General features: G+C 37.5%; 1 non-coding gene across 1 annotated transcript; it reads left to right on the top strand.

Moving 5' to 3' along the window:
* The first annotated feature begins 2499 nt into the window (after nt 1-2499).
* Nucleotides 2500-2607, top strand: LOC112731877 (small nucleolar RNA R71). Its single transcript, XR_003167630.1, has one exon. It is a non-coding gene; the product is annotated as a small nucleolar RNA R71 (small nucleolar RNA).
* Nucleotides 2608-18316: the final 15709 nt, after the last annotated feature.

An 18316-nucleotide genomic window follows, 5' to 3' on the forward strand; every position in this document is an offset into this window, starting at 1 on the left:
CTAAGTCTCTTCCTTGTCTTTGTTGCTTGATTCCTAGTGATTTTTGGTATTTCTATCCTCAGTTGCTTCCGTTAACTATGTGGAGGGAAGTGCATCCCCTGAGGTGTCTCAGGGATCTCTTGATTTGCAGCCACATGTTCTACCACTGAGCTATAGATCCTTTACATAATTGTTTTACCACACCAAACTTAGAATGTTGCTCGCCCTCGAGCAAAAGAAGAAGAAATAGATGAAGAAGAAGATGTGGAAAAAAAAACTAGGATTATGAGGAAGGAAGGTGGGGATCCTGTGGGGTCCACAGATCTTGAGGTGTCAAGGCATTTACATCCCTGCACCAATTTAGGCATGCAAAATGCCCTTGCACACAACTCTGGGCGTTCAGCGCCAGGTTGGGCCTATTTTGGGCGTTCAACGCCCATTTGTTGCCCATTTCTGGCGTTGAACGCCAGAACCATGCTTGTTCTGGGTGTTCAGCGCCAGCTCCTCTCCAGGGTGCAATTTTGGCGTTCAGCACCCAGATGATGCCCATTTTGGGCGTTCAGCGCCCAGATACTGCCCATTTTGGGCGTTCAGCGCCAGAACCATGCTCTGTTCTGGCGTTGAACGCTAGGCAGATGCTTCCTCCAGGGTGTGATTTTTCTTCTGCTGTTTTTGATTCCATTTTCAATTTTTATATTTATTTTGTGACTCCACATGATCATGAACCTATAAAGACATATAACTAAGAAAAATATAGTTAGATAAAAATTGGGTTGCCTCCCAACAAGTGCTTCTTTAATGTCAATAGCTTGACAGTGGGCTCTCATGGAGCCTCACAGATGTTCAGAGCATTGTTGAGACTCTCCAACACCAAACTTAGAGTTTGGATATGGGAGTTCAACACCAAACTTAGAGTTTGGTTGTGGCCTCCCAACACCAAACTTAGAGTTTGACTATGGGGACTTTGTTTGACTCTGCTTTGAGAGAAGCTTTTTCTGCTTCCTCTTCACGAATGCAGAGAGAGATCCTTGAGTTGTAAACACAAGGTTGTCCTTATTCAATTGAAGGATCAATTCTCCTCTGTCCACATCAATCACAGCTCTTGCTGTGGCTAGGAAAGGTCTTCCTAGGATGATGGATTCATCCTCTTCCTTTCCAGTATCCAGGACTATGAAATCAGCAGGGATGTAAAGGCCTTCAACCTTTACTAACACGTCCTCTACTTGTCCATAAGCCTGTTTTCTTGAATTGTCTACCATCTCTAATGAGATTTTAGCAGCTTGCACCCCATAGATTCCTAGTTTCTCTATTACAGAGAGGGGGCATGAGGTTTATCCCTGAACCAAGGTCACACAGAGCCTTAAAGATCATGGTGCCTATGGTACAAAGTATTATGAACTTTCCAGGATCCTGTCTCTTCTGAGGCAATGTCAGTTGATCCAAATCACTTAGTTCATTGGTGAACAAGGGAGGTTTATCTTCCCAAGTTTCAATACCAAATAATTTGGCATTCAGCTTCATGATTGCACCAAGAAACTTGGCAGTTTGCTCTTCAGTAACATCCTCATTCTCTTCAGAAGAGGAATACTCATCAGAGCTCATGAAGGGCATAAGGAGGTTCAATGGAATCTCTATGGTCTCTAGATGAGCCTCAGAGTCCTTTGGTTCCTCAGAGGGAAGCTCCTTATTAATTACTGGACGTCCCAGGAGGTCTTCCTCCTTGGGATTCACGTCCTCTCCTTCCCTTACAGGTTCGGCCATGGTGCTTATGTCAATGGCCTTGCACTCTCCTTTTGGGTTCTCTTCTGTATTGCTTGGGAAAGTACTAGGAGGGATTTCAGTGATCCTCTTACTCAGCTGGCCCACTTGTGCTTCCAAATTTCTAATGGAAGACCTTGTTTCATTCATGAAACTTACAGTGGCCTTGGACAGATCAGAGACTAAGTTTGCCAAATTAGAGGTATTTTGTTCAGAATTCTCTGTCTGTTGCTGAGTGGATGATGGAAAAGGCTTGCTATTGCTAAACCTGTTTCTTCCACCATTATTAAAGCCTTGTTGAGGCCTTTGATCCTTCCATGAGAGATTTGGATGATTTCTCCATGATGGATTATAGGTGTTTCCATAAGGTTCACCCATGTAATTTACTTCTGCTATTGCAGGGTTTTCAGGATCATAAGCTTCTTCTTCAGAAGATGCCTCTTGAGTACTGTTGGATGCAGCTTGCATTCCATTCAGACTCTGAGAAATCATATTGACTTGCTGAGTCAATATTTTGTTCTGAGTCAATATGGCATTCAGAGTATCAATTTCAAGAACTCCCTTCTTCATAGGCATCCCATTATTCACAGGATTCCTCTCAGAAGTGTACATGAACTGGTTATTAGCAACCATGTCAATGAGTTCTTGAGCTTCTGCAGGTGTTTTCTTTAGGTGAATGGATCCACCTGCAGAAGTATCCAATGACATCTTTGATAACTCAGATAAACCATCATAGAATATATCCAGGATGGTCCATTCTGAAAGCATGTCAGAAGGACACTTTTTGGTCAATTGTTTGTATCTTTCCCAAGCTTCATAGAGGGATTCACCATCTTTTTGTTTGAAGGTTTAAACATCCACTCTAAGCTTGCTCAGCTTTTGAGGAGGAAAGAACTTGGCTAAGAAAGCCGTGACCAGCTTATCCCAAGAGTTCAGGCTGTCTCTGGGTTGAGAGTCCAACCAGATTCTAGCTCTGTCTCTTATAGCAAATGGGAAAAGCATGAGCCTGTAGACTTCAGGATCTACTCCATTAGTCTTAACATTATCACAGATCTGCAAGAATTCAGTTAAGAACTGAAAAGGATCTTCAGATGGAAGTCCATGAAACTTGCAGTTCTACTGCATCAGAGAAACTAGCTGAGGTTTCAGCTCAAAGTTGTTTGCTCCAATGGCAGGAATGGGGATGCTTCTTCCATGTAAATTGGAATTAGGTGCAGTAAAGTCACCAAGCATTCTCCTTGCATTATTGTTGTTGGGTTCGGCTGCCATCTCCTTTACTTGTTCGAAATTTTCAATAAGGTTGTCTCTGGATTGTTGTAATTTAGCTTCTCTTAGTTTCCTTTTCAGAGTCCTTTCAGGTTCTGGATCAGCTTCAACAAGAATGCCTTTTTCTTTGTCCCTGCTTATAAGAAAGAGAAGAGAAAAAAAAAAGAAGAGGAATCCTCTATGTCACAGTAAAGAGGTTCCTTATTGTTAGTAGAAGAAGAAAAGGAATAGGGGTGAAGATGAGGAGATGTTAGTAGATAAATAAATAGAAGGAGATGAGAGAGAGGGAGAATTTTCGAAAATAATTTTTGAAAAGGAGTTAGTGATTTTCGAAAATAGTTTTTGAAAAAGGTTAGTAGTTTTTTTTTCGAAAATTAAAATAAAAAATTAAAATAATTAGTAAATTAAAAAGAAATTTTGAAAAAGGGGGAAGATATTTTCGAAAATCAGAGGGAGAGAGTTAGTTAGTTAGTTTTGAAAAAGATAAGAAACAAACAAAAAGTTAGTTAGTTAGTTGAAACAAATTTTGAAAAGATAAGAAGTTAGGAAGTTAGAAATGATATTTTGAAATCAAATTTTTGAAAAAGATAAGATAAGAAGATATTTTTGAAATTAGTTTTTGAAAAATATTTTATTTTTAAAATCACAATTAATGACTTGATTCACAAGAAATCACAAGATATGATTCTAGAACTCAAAGTTTGAATCTTTCTTAACAAGTAAGTAACAAACTTGAAATTTTTTGAATCAAAACATTAATTGATGATGTTATTTTCGAAAAATTGATACAAAAATAAGAAAAAGATTTTTGAAAAATATTTTTAAAATTTTCGAAAATAACTAAGAAAAATGAAAAAGATTTGATTTTTGAAAAAGATTTTGAAAAAGATAAGATTTTTAAATTGAAAATTTGACTTGACTCATGAAAACAACTAGATTTTAAAAATTTTTTAAAAAGTCAAATCTAATTTTCGAAATTTTAAGAGAGAAAAAGAGAAAGATATTTTTTTGATTTTTGGAATTTTTATGATGAGAGAGAAAAACAAGAAAAATGATGCAATGCATGAAAGTTATGGATCAAAATAATGAATGCATGCAAGAATTCTATGAATGTCAAGATGAACACCAAGAACACTATGATGATCATGATGAACATCAAGAACACATTTTTGAAAAATTTTTAATGCAAGGAAAACATGCAAGACACCAAACTTAGAATTCTTTAATGCTTAGACACTAAGAATTCAAGAATGCATATGAAAAACAAGAAAAGACACAAAACATGCAAATGCAAAGATCAAACAAGAAGACTTACCAAGAACAACTTGAAGATCATGAAGAACACTATGAATGCATGAGAGTTTTTGAAAAATGCAAGATGAGTATGCAATTGACACCAAACTTATAACATGACTCAAGACTCAAACAAGAAACACAAAATATTTTTGATTTTTATGATTTTATGATTTTTTTTTTGTATTTTCTTTTAATTTTTTTTCGAAAATCATTTTGAAAAAGAAAAAAAAGGATTCTAAAATTTTAAATATGAATTCCAGGAATCTTATGCTCTTTAGTCTAAAGCTCCAATCAAAGGGTCAGGCATGGCTTAATAGCCAGCCAAGCTTCAGTATGTACTCAGACATGACACGTCTAACATGCCCTACAGTCGTGGTTTTACAGCCAACCAGGCTTCAACTTGCTTTATGAAACACTAGAATTCATTCTTAAAAATTCTGAAGAAAAATATATTTTTGAAAACATTTTTATTTTAAATTTTTTTTTCGAAAACAAAGGAAAAATTTTTGAAAGATTTTTTTGAAAAATTTTTGAAAACAAAACAAAAAGAAAATTACCTAATCTGAGCAACAAGATGAACCGTCAGTTGTCCAAACTCGAACAATCCCCGGCAACGGCGCCAAAAACTTGGTGCGCAGAAATTGTGATTACACTTTGATTATGTAAAATTCATTGCTCTTTCTTTCCCTGATAATGGCGCCAAAAAAACATGATGCCAATACCATGGTTCACAACTTCGCACAACTAACCAGCAAGTGCACTGGGTCGTCCAAGTAATACCTTACGTGAGTAAGGGTCGAATCCCACGGAGATTGTTGGTATGAAGCAAGCTATGGTCACCTTGTAAATCTCAGTCAGGCGGATAATAATTGATTATATAGTTTTCGAAAATAGAGAAGAAAACAAGGATAGAAATACTTATGTAAATCATCGGTGAGAATTTCAGATAAGTGTATGGAGATGCATTCGTTCCTCTGAACCTCTGCTTTCCTGCTGTCTTCATCCAATCAGTCTTACTCCTTTCCATGGATGGCTTTATGTAATGCATCACCATTGTCAAAGGCTACTTTCGGTCTTCTCTCGAGAAAATGATCCAAATGCCCTGTCACGGCACGGCTAATCATCTGGAGGTATCACCCTTGTCAATGGTTACATCCTATCCTCTCAGTGAAAGTGGTCAACGCACCCTGTCACGACACGACTATTCATCTGTCGGTTCATGCTGGAATAGGATTTACTATCCTTTTGCGTCTGTCACTACGCCCAGCAATCGCGAGTTTGAAGCTCGTCACAGTCATTCAATCATTGAATCCTACTCGGAATACCACAGACAAGGTTTAGACTTTCTGGATTCTCTTGAATGCCGCCATCATTCTAGCTTACACCACGAAGATTTCGATTAAGAGATCTAAGAGATACTCATTCAGTCGAAGGTAGAACGGAAGTGGTTGTCAGGCACGCGTTCTAGGGAATGATGATGATTGTCACGTTCATCACATTCAGGTTGAAGAGCAAATGAATATCTTAGAAGCGAAATAAGATGAATTGAATAGAAAACAGTAGTACTTTGCATTAATCTTTGAGGAACAGCAGAGCTCCACACCTTAATCTATGGAGTGCAGAAACTCTAACGTATGAAAATACATAAGTAATGATGAAGTTCATTGGTCTCAGCCCCAGAGGGGAACCAGAGTAACCAAGACTCTGAATACAATGATAAAAAGTTCTATTTATAATAAACTAGTCACTAGGGTTTACAGAAGTAAGTAATTGATGCATAAATCCACTTCCGGGGCCCACTTGGTGTGTGCTTGGACTGAGCATGAATGTTACACGTGCAGAGGTCATTCTTGGAGTTGAACACCAGCTTTTGTGCTATTTTGGGCGTTGAACTCCACTTTGCAACTTGTTTCTGGTGCTGGACGCCAGAATTGGGCAGAGAGCTGGCGTTGAACGCCAGTTTGCGTCATCTAAACTTGGGCAAATAATGGACTATTATACATTTCTGGAAAGCCCTGGATGTCTACTTTCTAACGCAATTGGAAGCGCGCCATTTCGAGTTCTGTAGCTCCAAAAAATCCACTTTGAGTGCAGGGAGGTCAGAATCCAACAGCATCAGCAGTCCTTCTTCAACCTCTGAATCTGATTTTTGCTCAAGTCCCTCAATTTCAGCCAGAAAATACCTGAAATCACAGAAAAATTCACAAACTCATAGTAAAGTCCAGAAATGTGAATTTAACATAAAAACTAATGAAAACATCCCTAAAAGTAACTAGATCCTACTAAAAACATACTAAAAAATGTCAAAAAGCGTATAAATTATCCGCTCATCAGTTAGGTGGGAAAGTTTAAGTTGATCAAATATTCAAATTTCAAGCTCACTTGATCATATGCATCCTACCTTGACCCTAGTCCCATTACAACCTTGTGGAAGACCTCATGATGATTGTATGCATGCATGAAATAATTGTTGATTCTTAGATGAAAAATAAATCTTGGAAAGCATGATTAGGGGAGAATTGAGTGAATCAACCCTATACACTTGGATTAAAATAATGAAATCATGCTTACGCGTGGATTGTCCCTGCTGCAACCTAGGCTTTAGCATGGCCGACGCTTATGCGTGGATTGCACCCTATTTTTCTCCTTTCTCCTTTCTTCTTCTTTCTTCTCTCTTTTTTCTTTCTTTCTACCTTTCTTCTTCTCTCTTCTTCTTTTCTTACTTTCTTCTTTTTCCTCTCTTCAAAATATATAATAATAATAATAATAATAATAATAATAATAATAATAATAATAATAATAATAATAATAATAATAATAATAATAAATAAATTATTTTTTTTCTCTTCTTTCATTTTCTTTTGTTTATTACATTTGCATACTTTTATTCATTGAATTTTAAATTTGTTTTTATAGCTTATTCTTATTTTCTTTTCTAAGTCTCTTATTTTAACAATGGTGTTGAATTTTCCTACTCAATTGTTGAGAATTTCTTAGTTATATTGGTGCTTCTTGACTTGTTTGGTATTGTTGGGTGATGAAACTTTTAAATCAATGCTTAACCTTTTATGACTCTTGTGTTCTTTGTAGGGGTGTTATCGGTTCGGTTTGGTTCGGTTTTGGACCAAAAACCAACCGAACCGATATATTCGCTTCCTATAAACACACAACCGTTTGGTTTGCTGCTTTTACAACAACCGAACCTAGCCGAACCGAACCAATAGCAGTTTGGTTCGGTCGGTTTTTTCGATTTTTAATTCATGATGAACAGAATAAGAACCACAATAACTAGAGGTTTAAAATAGTTAATAAACTGAAATAACAAGGGTACATTACATCCAAATTCAATACATTTTCAATCCATTCTAATAACTAAACATAAAACAAACACACAAATAAACATAAAACAAACACTTAAAAATGTCTAACAAATACAATCTTAAAACTAAATAAACCAATAAACACACTTAGCAACTAAATAACAACTAAACCATAGGATGAGATATAACAACTAAATAACAACTAAACCAATCATAATTGCTTGTTCGTGCACAAGCACAGCAAGATCTTTAAAAATTTCATTTACTTCACCAATTTGCTACTGAATTTCTTGAATGCCATGCTCTCTTTCTTCAATGATAGCCTCATTGAAGGCAATCTCATTATCTAAAAACAAGACCTCATACCTACAGCAAGATAATGTAGTAGCTGAGATACTAAATATTGCATCAGGTCAAATTTAAAATTGTCAAAATACATTTTGGTCCATGACAAAATTGGAATTCAATATTAGTCCCTAAAAGAATTTGCTAATACCTTCAACCCTAAAATAAAAAATGTTATAACAAGTTAGTACTTCCATTTGGAAGCTTGGGCATTCATTATATGATCATTGAAATGCAGTGTGTTTCAATTATTCTGATATACATTAATTCATGTTAAAGTTTTCAGATTTTCATCAAATTCACATAGTCTTGTCTGTCATTTATGTAAATTCCTCCATAGCACCAGAAGAAAAAAGAAAAAATGAATGTGCTTTTCACTATCAATTGTATTTTAGTTTCATGTAATATATAAAAATTACCTTCTGGATTCCACAAGAAGGGCACACTGTTCTGGAGTCTTACCAGAATTAGCATCTGCTTCATTAGCTGTATAGCTGCAAAAAGAAAAGCCCAAATAATAATTGTTATGTGCATAGATGATAGCCAGTAGAGAAGCAAAATTAATAATCAACAGTAACATATTCTTCTTTAAGAATGAGTTCAATATATAAAATCGTATCAACATAAGCATTACGCCACACAAATAAACAAAGTCTTCCACTGTTAGATTCCACTAATGGTTGATTAGTCACCTGGATGGAGCAACTTGTGGAAAAAATTGGGTGTAAGCAGTTTCCCTCTCTGTTGCAGGACGCTGTACCTTCTGAAATTCTTTCAACACTGCCTGAAAATCTTTCGCGAGTTTAGCATCTGCTATCTTCTTGCTTACCTGAAAACACACACAATAAAGACATTAAATGCCTGTTTTATTTTATTCTGGTCAATGTAAAAGAACTCAAGGTCATAGCAAGTTAGCAACTAATACATTAACATATAATTATAACTAAAACTATCCCAAAAATTTCCAACAAAAACATTCATTCAAAAACGAATCCTAGCGAAACCATCCCCCAAAACAATTTGGGAAATAAAAAGCACAATTTCCAGAGAAACTCATGATAACAAAATAATTGAGAAATCCTACTTGAAAAAAGAAGGGGGAATGACAATATAAAAATGAAGAAAACATAATTGAAGCTAACCACCCAAAGCATAAAGTTTGCAAGACTAGAGATTTGTAGATAGAAAGTTAGAAATAAACTTGCTCAAAATAATTATGATTTAATTAAGAAACCTTATCAACCAATCTTTGTACTGGATCTTTCCTGCAGCCAGGGCCACCAAGGGAAGCCAGCAGATCGGGCAAGGAAGAAGGAGTCCCAATGCTTTCTCTTTAGATAGGCCAGTAAAGTGTCCACGGCAGGTTCGAGGCACTGTGGATGAGGGAGGGTCGGACTGACGGAGGGAGGCGGCGAGGCGGTATGGATGGAGGAGCCGAGCAGGGGAATGGAGAATGGAGAACTCAGAAGCAAAAAATGAGGGATTAGGGTTAGGGGAGGTGCTAAGTGCTTGAGATGGTGAGTAACTTGGGCCTTGGCCCTTGGGGGGAGGGTTGGGTAAATGCCAAAAAAAAAAAGAGATGTATGTATATCTTCGGTTTGGTTTGGTTCGGTTTGGTTTTTATCGAGCCAACCGAAAACTGAACCGAACCGATCAGTTTGGTCAGAAAAAACCAAAAAAACCGGTTTTTTTAGTTTTCAAGTCAGTTGTTGTAATTTTCGGTTCGGTTTTGCGGTAATTTTTGGTCCGGTTCGGTAACTTACACCCTTAGTTCTTTCTGCATTGATATGAGCTTGCTTGTCTTTCATAACCCACTCTTTCTTGTTTGAACTTGATGCTCAACATGCTCTTCATGGCATTTACTTATGCTTTAATTTTACTCTTACATCAAGTATTAGTTGATATGCCTTAACTTACATGGCTCTCTCACTCACATGTTGTAGCTACCATGTAGTTGAGAATACCACTCTTCTTTGGCATTAGCCCCCGCGTATGTTCTATTTGCTTTGATATCTTTGTTGTAGGCTTAATTGTCTTTATTTTTCTCTCCTTTTAGGCTGGCCACCAAAAGGGAAAGGAAAAGCTTCAAAATGGGGCAACAAACATGTCATCTGCACAACCTTTTGAAGGAGCTCATCAGTTGTAGCAGCTCGTCCACCTTGCTCTTCATTGCATGCACCGAGGACGGTGCAATCTTCAAGTGTGGGGAGGTTCGGTCGATGACCGATCTCCATGGGTAACAATTTCCTTTTTCTCAACACCAATTCTTAATTTTCTTTGTTAGTTAGTTGTTGCATTGCATGATAAGTTGCATGTTGGTTAGAATATGTATATATATTTTACCACTTCTTTCTTGTTAGGACTACTTGGTTAGGGTGATGATTTCTTTTCCAAGAAACTATTTTTAGGGCACCCTACCAATTTGAAAAATTTTTGTGGTTGAACTTGCTTGAAAGAATGTATTTTGGAACATGGTTTTTGAGCTAAGAACACAAGCATGTGATTTTTGAGCCTAATTGCGTGGTTACATCATATAACCACTTATTTTCATTCTTGTGTGCATTATTCTCTTCCTATGATTGTAATCTTTGATTTGTTTGATTATTTATATCCATTATTTTGTATATGAATGTATTTATATGATTGAGGCCATTGTTTCAATTAGCTCACTTACCCAAATAGCCTTACCTTTTATCTTCCATTGTTAGCCAATTTTGAGCATATGCTAAACCCATTTGTTCTTAATTTTCGCACATTTCAAGCCTTAAGTGAAAAACAATAAATGTCCCTGATAAACCACTATTTTATGGTTTATCTTGTGCTAATTTGAGTGGTTTTTATCAATTCTTTGCTCACTTATTCATATAATTTGCATGTTTTTACAAATCCTTCCTAATTCTATGATATAGTTGAAAACATGTTTCTTGAACCTTTAAACTGTCAATTTTAATTATCCTTTATTATCATTCGATGCCGTGATCTGTGTGTTAAGTGCTTTCAGGCTGTATAGGGCAGGAATGACTTAGAGGATGGAAAGGAAACATGCAAAAGTAGAAGGAATGTGCGAAAATGAAGTTTTGAGAAGCTGGCAGCGATGCGCACGCGTGGACGACGCGTACGCGTGACTGAGACATACGCGTGACAAGAAATTTTTCCAAACAATGCGCACGCATGACCTACGCGTACGCATGACCTGCGCCACGTGCAGAAAATGCAGAAAGCGCTGGAAAAAATTTCTGGGCTCCTTTTTGGCCCAATTCCAAGCCCGAGAACACAGAATAGAAGCTGCAGAGTGGGGGAATCAATCATCATCGAATCATTCACACATTAGTTAGGTTTAGATGTAGTTTCTAGAGAGAGAGGCTCCCTCCTCTCTCTTAGGTTTAAGGATTTTAGGATTAGCTTTTCTTAATTTCAGATTCCATCTTAGTTTAATTTGTTTCTCTTCTACTCTTATTTATTCTAGCACTTTAATTTATCTATTTCTCTTGTTGGTTTGTTTATTTTTCCCAATTTAGTTTATGAACTCCTTGTTAGATTTGATTTTTCATTTAATGCAATTTGAGGTATTTTAGATTTATGATTTCTTTCTTCAATTTATGTTCTTAATGCTTGCAATTGATTATTTGGAATTTATTACCTCTTATTACTTTTCTATGTTTTTTTATGTTGTGCCTTCCAAGTGTTTGATAGAATGCTTGGGAGGATTTTAAGTTAGATTTTTTATATTCTTAACTTGAATTAATTAATTGGAGACTCTTGAATCATCAAAGTCCCTTGTTGGTTGGTGATTGAGACTTGCTAGTTGGCTTGAACTTCACTAACGCTAGTCTTTGACTAGGACTTGTGAACTTAAGTTAACTTGACTCACTTGACATTCCTTCACTGTCAGAGGTTAACCAAGTGATAGTAAAAGGCAGTTACCATTCACAATTGACATTGATAATAAGGATGGGAATTCTAATTATCAATCCTTGCTAAGACTTTTCTTAATTATTATTTTATTTCCTTGTTATTTACGTTCCTTGTTCCATATTTCAAAAAACCAAAAAGATAATTTTCCACAACCAATAATAAACTATACCTCCCTGCAATTCCTTGAGAGACGACCTGAGGTTTAAATACTTCGGTTTATTTTTATTGGGTTTGCTTAAGTGACAAATAAGTTTTTGTATGAAAGGATTATTGTTAGTTTAGAAACTATACTTGCAACGAGAATTTATTGTGAATTCTTTACTAGCAAAAGTCCGTTCATCAAAATGGCGCCGTTGCCGGGGAATTGCAAACGTGTGCCTTATTATTGGTTATTGTAAATATCTGCTTTTTGCTTATTTGTTATTTTTTGTTAGTTTTAGGACTTAGTTGCTTATTTTTATTAGTTTTTGTTTTTACTTGCTATTATGAATTCTCACCCCTTTGGCTCCGAGTTTAGTTCAAATTATGTTGCACAGAATGGACGCTATAATGAGAACATGCATGAAGGTTGGAACAATCAAAGATGGGAGGAGCCACAAGCATTTGATCAACCCTTTTGGCAACAACCCCCTCCAATGCGCTATAACCAACAACCATTCTATGATGCATACCAAGACAATAGTTATGGTGGACCTTTTCGTGAAAACCAACCTCCACCAAATTACTATGGTCAAGAGCCATTCCAGGGTGCGTACCAAGATGATGAATATGGTGGACCTCCTTGTAGTTACCAACAAGCCCCACCATATGCTTGTGAACCACCTTCTCAATATAGCTTTGAACCACCCTACTCACAAGCCCCTTTCCACCATTCACCTTCATATGACCCCAATTCTTATCCACCACACCAACCACCATACGAACCATATGAACCATACCCAGAACCACCACCTCAATATACACCATCTCCATATCCTTATCAAGAAGAACAACCTCTGTATTATGAGCCCTTCCTCCCAACAAATGAACCCTCCTATCCACCCTAACCTCCATTGTTAAACAACACACTTATCTCTAATCTCATTGGTCTCACCTCTAAACTTCAAAATCTTATATCCCACAGAGACCAAACCTCTACCCCCAATACTCAACCCTCAAGCTCTAGTATACCACCACCCTCTATGGAAGAACACCCACATCCATCAACCCAGGAGCAACAAGATCCCAATTATGCTAGTGACATGGAACAAAAGAGAAGGGATCGCTTTAGGATCGCAATGATCGGTTACACGCAGCCTTATTTCCAGAGGAGCAAGAGGAGGCCCAAAATGTGGAGGTAGGAGAGACCCTTGAAGATGAAGGAATAGTTGAAAGGAGTTATCATGGAAAGGAAATCATCAAGGAAAAGTACGATTTTATACTAAAACAACTAGACAAAGCAGTAATTATTGAAGAGGAAGAAGTGGTTACAGACTTAGGAGATGCGGAACCTCCATGGGAAAGCCCAATCATAGAGCCTCCTTCTAAGGTGTTTGATGTTGATGTCGAGGAGGGTGTATGATAAACCATTATTTTATGGTTTATATTGTGTTTAATTTTGTGGTTTTATCAAATCTTTACCCACTTATTCATTAAATTAGCATGTATTTACAATTCCTTCCCAAAATTACCCCATGATTGAAAACTTGCTTCCTAGAGACTTTTAATTATGTATTTTAATTCTCCTTTATTCCATTCGATGCCGTGATCTGTGTGTTAAGTGTTTCAGGCTTTATAGGGCATGAATGACTTGGAGATTGGAAAGGAAGCTTGCAAAAATGGAAAGAACACAAGAAATTGAGGAGATGACCAGCGAGAAGTGACGCGGACGCATGGCTCACGCGACCGCGCGGAATAGAGGAAATCGCAGTGACGCGCTCGTGTGCCTGACGCGAACGCATGGATTGTAAGCTGCACACATGACGCGAATGCGTGGACGACGTGCACGCGTGGTAAGGCAAAACACTAGATGACGCGAACGCGTGGATGACGCGATCGCGTGACGTGCGTGATTTGTAGAATCTGCAGAATTCACTGGGGGCGATTTTGGGCCTTGTTTTGACCCAGTTTTCGACCCAGAAAAGCAGACTAGAGCCAGGAAACATGTAGAGACCAGAGACAACATTCATTCCGCATAATTCTAGTTTTAGATCTGATTTTACTCCTCCTCTAGGTTTTTTCTCTACACATTCATAGTTCTTAGGATTTTGATTTTATTGCTTTTTGGATTGGGATATTGAGAAGAGTTATTACCTCCGTCAAGGCTTCATCATTCTAGTTTGTTTCCTTAATTGTCATTTACTCTTTCATATCCTCAATTTATTCAGGGTTACTATTGGATTATCTTTAGAATTTATTAATACAAGAACTATTTTTATTTTTATTAATCCTTTTGATTATTATCTATAATATCTTTCCTTATTTCCCTTTCTTATTTTGCGAAGTTTACATTCATAATGAGCGAGTAGTTCCATAACTTGATTGGGAGTTGATTGAGAGGAAGACCTTGAGTTGGATGTTCAAGAGTAAAATTATAATTGGGATTAGCGTTGGGTCGCCCTCTAATCACTGACACTAGTCCTTCCCAAGGGAGAGGATTAGAACTTGTGAATAGAAACTGACTTCCGACTTGCTTGACTTTCCTTTATCCGGTAAAGGATAACTGAGCAGACAACCTTCAATTATCAATTGATCTTGAGAGAACTCCATCAAAGATAGGGCTTCCAACTAATCTACTCCCGGTCAATGTTTTTATTTAAATTACATAATTTCTCTGATTTAATTTCCTGTTTATCAACTCAAACCATTTTAGAAAACATCTGATTAATAAAATAGCACACCTTTCTGTAACTCGTTGGGAGACGACCTGGGATTCATACTCCCAGTATTTTAATTCTAATTTTGTGACAACCCCTTCTAAATTGATAAGCGTATTTTTGGTTGGTTAAGAACTATACTTGCAATGTATCTCTTATAATAATTTCTAACTCACTAATTTCTGCCACGTCAATTTTTGGCGCCGTTGCCGGGGAGTTGCAATAGAGTGCTAAGTTATTGATTGGAATTTATTTATTTGCATTTTATTTAATTTTGCTACTATGAGCTGCATGTTTCTTTCGTTAAATGACGCGTTCACTTCCTGATCCAAGCTTGCCTACATTTGATCCTGAGATCAAAAGAACTATTTCACGCATAAGGCAAGCTCGGCGTCGGTTAGTCCTCCCCGAGGGCAAATTTGAAACGTCACGTAAGGAAGAAACAAGCTCCCTTTCTACTGATTCGGTTGATTTACGTGCAGGTGACATGGCAGCACCCAGAAGAGTTACTGTCTAGGAGGCTGGAGCCCCTGATTTTATAATGCAACCGTTTCAAGCGCATCACGCAGCGGTGGCTACAGACTTTGAAATAAAGACTGCACTGCTCAACTTGATGCCTAAGTTTCATGGCTTACTGGTGCACGAATTGTGAATCACACTTTTCACAACTCGTACCACTAACCAGCAAGTGCATTGGGTCGTCCAAGTAATACCTTACGTGAGTAAGGGTCAATCCCACGGAGATTGTCGGCTTGAAGCAAGCTATAGTTATTTTGTAATTCTTAGTCAGGAAATCAATGATAAGAGTGATTATATTTATGAAGAGTAAATAGCATAAAATAAATGATACTTATTATGCAGTAATGGAGAATATGTTGGAGTGTTGGAGATGCTTTGTCTTCTGAATCTCTGCTTTCCCCCTGTCTTCTTCTTCACGCACGCAAGGTTCCTCCTATGGTAAGCTGTGTGTTGGTGGATCACCGTTGTCAATGGCTACCATCCGTCCTCTCAGTGAAAATGGTCCAGGTGCGCTATCACCGCACGGCTAATCATCTGTCGGTTCTCACTCATGCTGGAATAGGATCCATTGATCCTTTTGCGTCTGTCACTACACCTAACCCTTGTGAGTTTGAAGCTCGTCACAGTCATTCAATCGCTGAATCCTACTTGAAATACCACAGACAAGGTTTAGACTTTCAGAATTCTCAAGAATGCTGCTAATGGATTCTAGCTTATACCACGAAGATTCTGATTAAGGAATCCAAGAGATACTCATTCAATCGGAGGTAGAACGGAGGTGGTTGTCAGGCACGCATTCATAGGTTGAGAATGATGATGAGTGTCACGGATCATCACATCCATAATATTGAAGTGCGAATGAACATCTTAGATAGAAACAAGCATGTTTGAATAGAAAACAGAAATAATTGCATTAATTCATCGAGACACAGCAGAGCTCCTCACCCCCAACAATGGAGTTTAGAGACTCATGCCGTCAAAGAGTACAAAGTTCAGATAAAAAAAATGTCATGAGATACAAAATAAATCCCTAAAAGTTGTTTAAATACTAAACTAGTAACCTAGGTTTACAGAAAATGAGTAAACCATGATAGATAGTGCAGAAATCCACTTCTGGGGCCCACTTGATGTGTGCTGGGGCTGAGACTTGAGCTTTATACATGCCTAGGCTATTTCTAGAGTTAAACGCCAGGTTGTAACTTGTTTTGGGCGTTTAACTCCAACTTGTAACCTGTTTCTGGCGTTTAACGCCAGAATAGGGCAGAGAACTAGCGTTGAACGCCAGTTCGCATCGTTTATCTTCAAGCAAAATATAGACTATTATATATTTCTGGAAAGCCCTGGATGTCTACTTTCCATCGCAATTGAGAGCGTGATGACATGTCACCATGTCATGTTTTTCTATGCTTTTTCATTTGTTTTCAATAGGTTTTATGCACTTTCTTGAGCCATAAGCAAGCCAATTGGGTAGATTTTCATGTTTCCTTTGATTTAATCAACCATGTGTGAATTCATGCTATTTCATGAGGTTTTATGCTATAATTATCACATATTATGAAAGAATGAATATCTCATGATTTTGAGCATAGCTTTGATGTGTTTGGTTGATTAATGATAGGTGAAGAAAGCTTGGAGAAAGGTTGAAGCAAGAAGGAATGGCTAGGAGTAAAGGGAGGACAATGGAATAAGTGAAATTGAACCAGGAAGCAAAAAGCTGGACCTAAAGTTAGCCTCAAACTTTTGCACAAACTTTTGGGTGAAAAGTTAGCCCCAACGTTAGACCCCTAACTTTTGGGCTAACGTTGGCACATGAAAATCACTCCCTGGGCACCAAAAGTTTGCGCCAACGTTAGACCCCTAACTTTTGGGCTAACGTGGGCACATGAAAATACCCCCTGACCACCAAAAGTTTGCGCCAACGTTAGACCCCTAACTTTTGGGCTAACGTTGGCACATGGGAAATACAAAGGGGGAGCGAAAGTTTGCGCCAACGTTAGACCCCTAACTTTTGGGCTAACGTTGGCGCCATAAGTGCACAAGGTAAAGCCAACGTTGGAGCAAAAGTTAGACCCCTAACTTTGGCACCAACGTTGGTATCAGCAGATTATGGTAGCTGATATGAAAAGTTGGAGCAAAAGTTAGACCCCTAACTTTTGCTCAAACTTTTACTCCAACTTTTGCAAATTCAAACCCGGTTCACTTCGGTTCCTCCTCAAACTCCAGGAGCAATCAACCAAGGCCTCTATCAACCCAATTCCATCAAGAGCAAGGGCCCATGATCATTACTCAAAGGCACAAGAAATAGATACAATAGGAATTTCATTTAATTGTAATTTGTTTTTAATTTCATTTTCATTTCCATTTTGTAAAGCCTATATAAGGCATCATTTTCATATTTGTGAGGAGGCTGGCTCCACTAGGGAGCACGAGGATTTGAGAGCTCTCTTTAATTTTCTTTTCTTTGTTTTTGAGTCTTGGGTGGAGAATTGAAGGTGTTCTGTTTCATTCTCCCTCTGAGATTTCTCTCTGCTTTCTTTACTGCTTAATTGAATCGAATTTTCTGTTAATTGCTCTTCATCTACTTTCTCTGCAATTTACATTTCCTTTGCAATTGTACTTGTTGGATCTAGGAAGGCATTGAGATCTAGACTTAGTTATCTAGTCTCTTGGGTCCTGAGATCTTAATTCCAATTTTACATTCTCTGTTTATTGCTTTTCATGTTTATTTACATTTCTGTTTTGGTTCCGAATCAATCAAATCCATCTTTTACTTCTCTGCTTGTTGCAATTTAACTTTTTCTTGTTTAATTTCTGCAAATCCAATTCCCAATTCCCTTTACATTTAATGCAATTTATATTTCTTGTCATTTAAGATTCTTGCAATTTACATTTCTTTCTCTTTAAGTTACTTGCCAATTTACATTCTGCAACTTTAAATTCATTGTCATTTACTTTCTGTTGGCTACAATTTCACACAATTCACTAAATGTCAGCTTGACTAAACTAATCACCCACTAAAATTGCTTGATCCATCAATCCCTGTGGGATCGACCTCACTCCCGT

The sequence above is a fragment of the Arachis hypogaea genome, chromosome 12 (genome assembly GCF_003086295.3).
Source record: "Arachis hypogaea cultivar Tifrunner chromosome 12, arahy.Tifrunner.gnm2.J5K5, whole genome shotgun sequence".
Classification (NCBI taxonomy): Eukaryota; Viridiplantae; Streptophyta; class Magnoliopsida; order Fabales; family Fabaceae; genus Arachis; species Arachis hypogaea.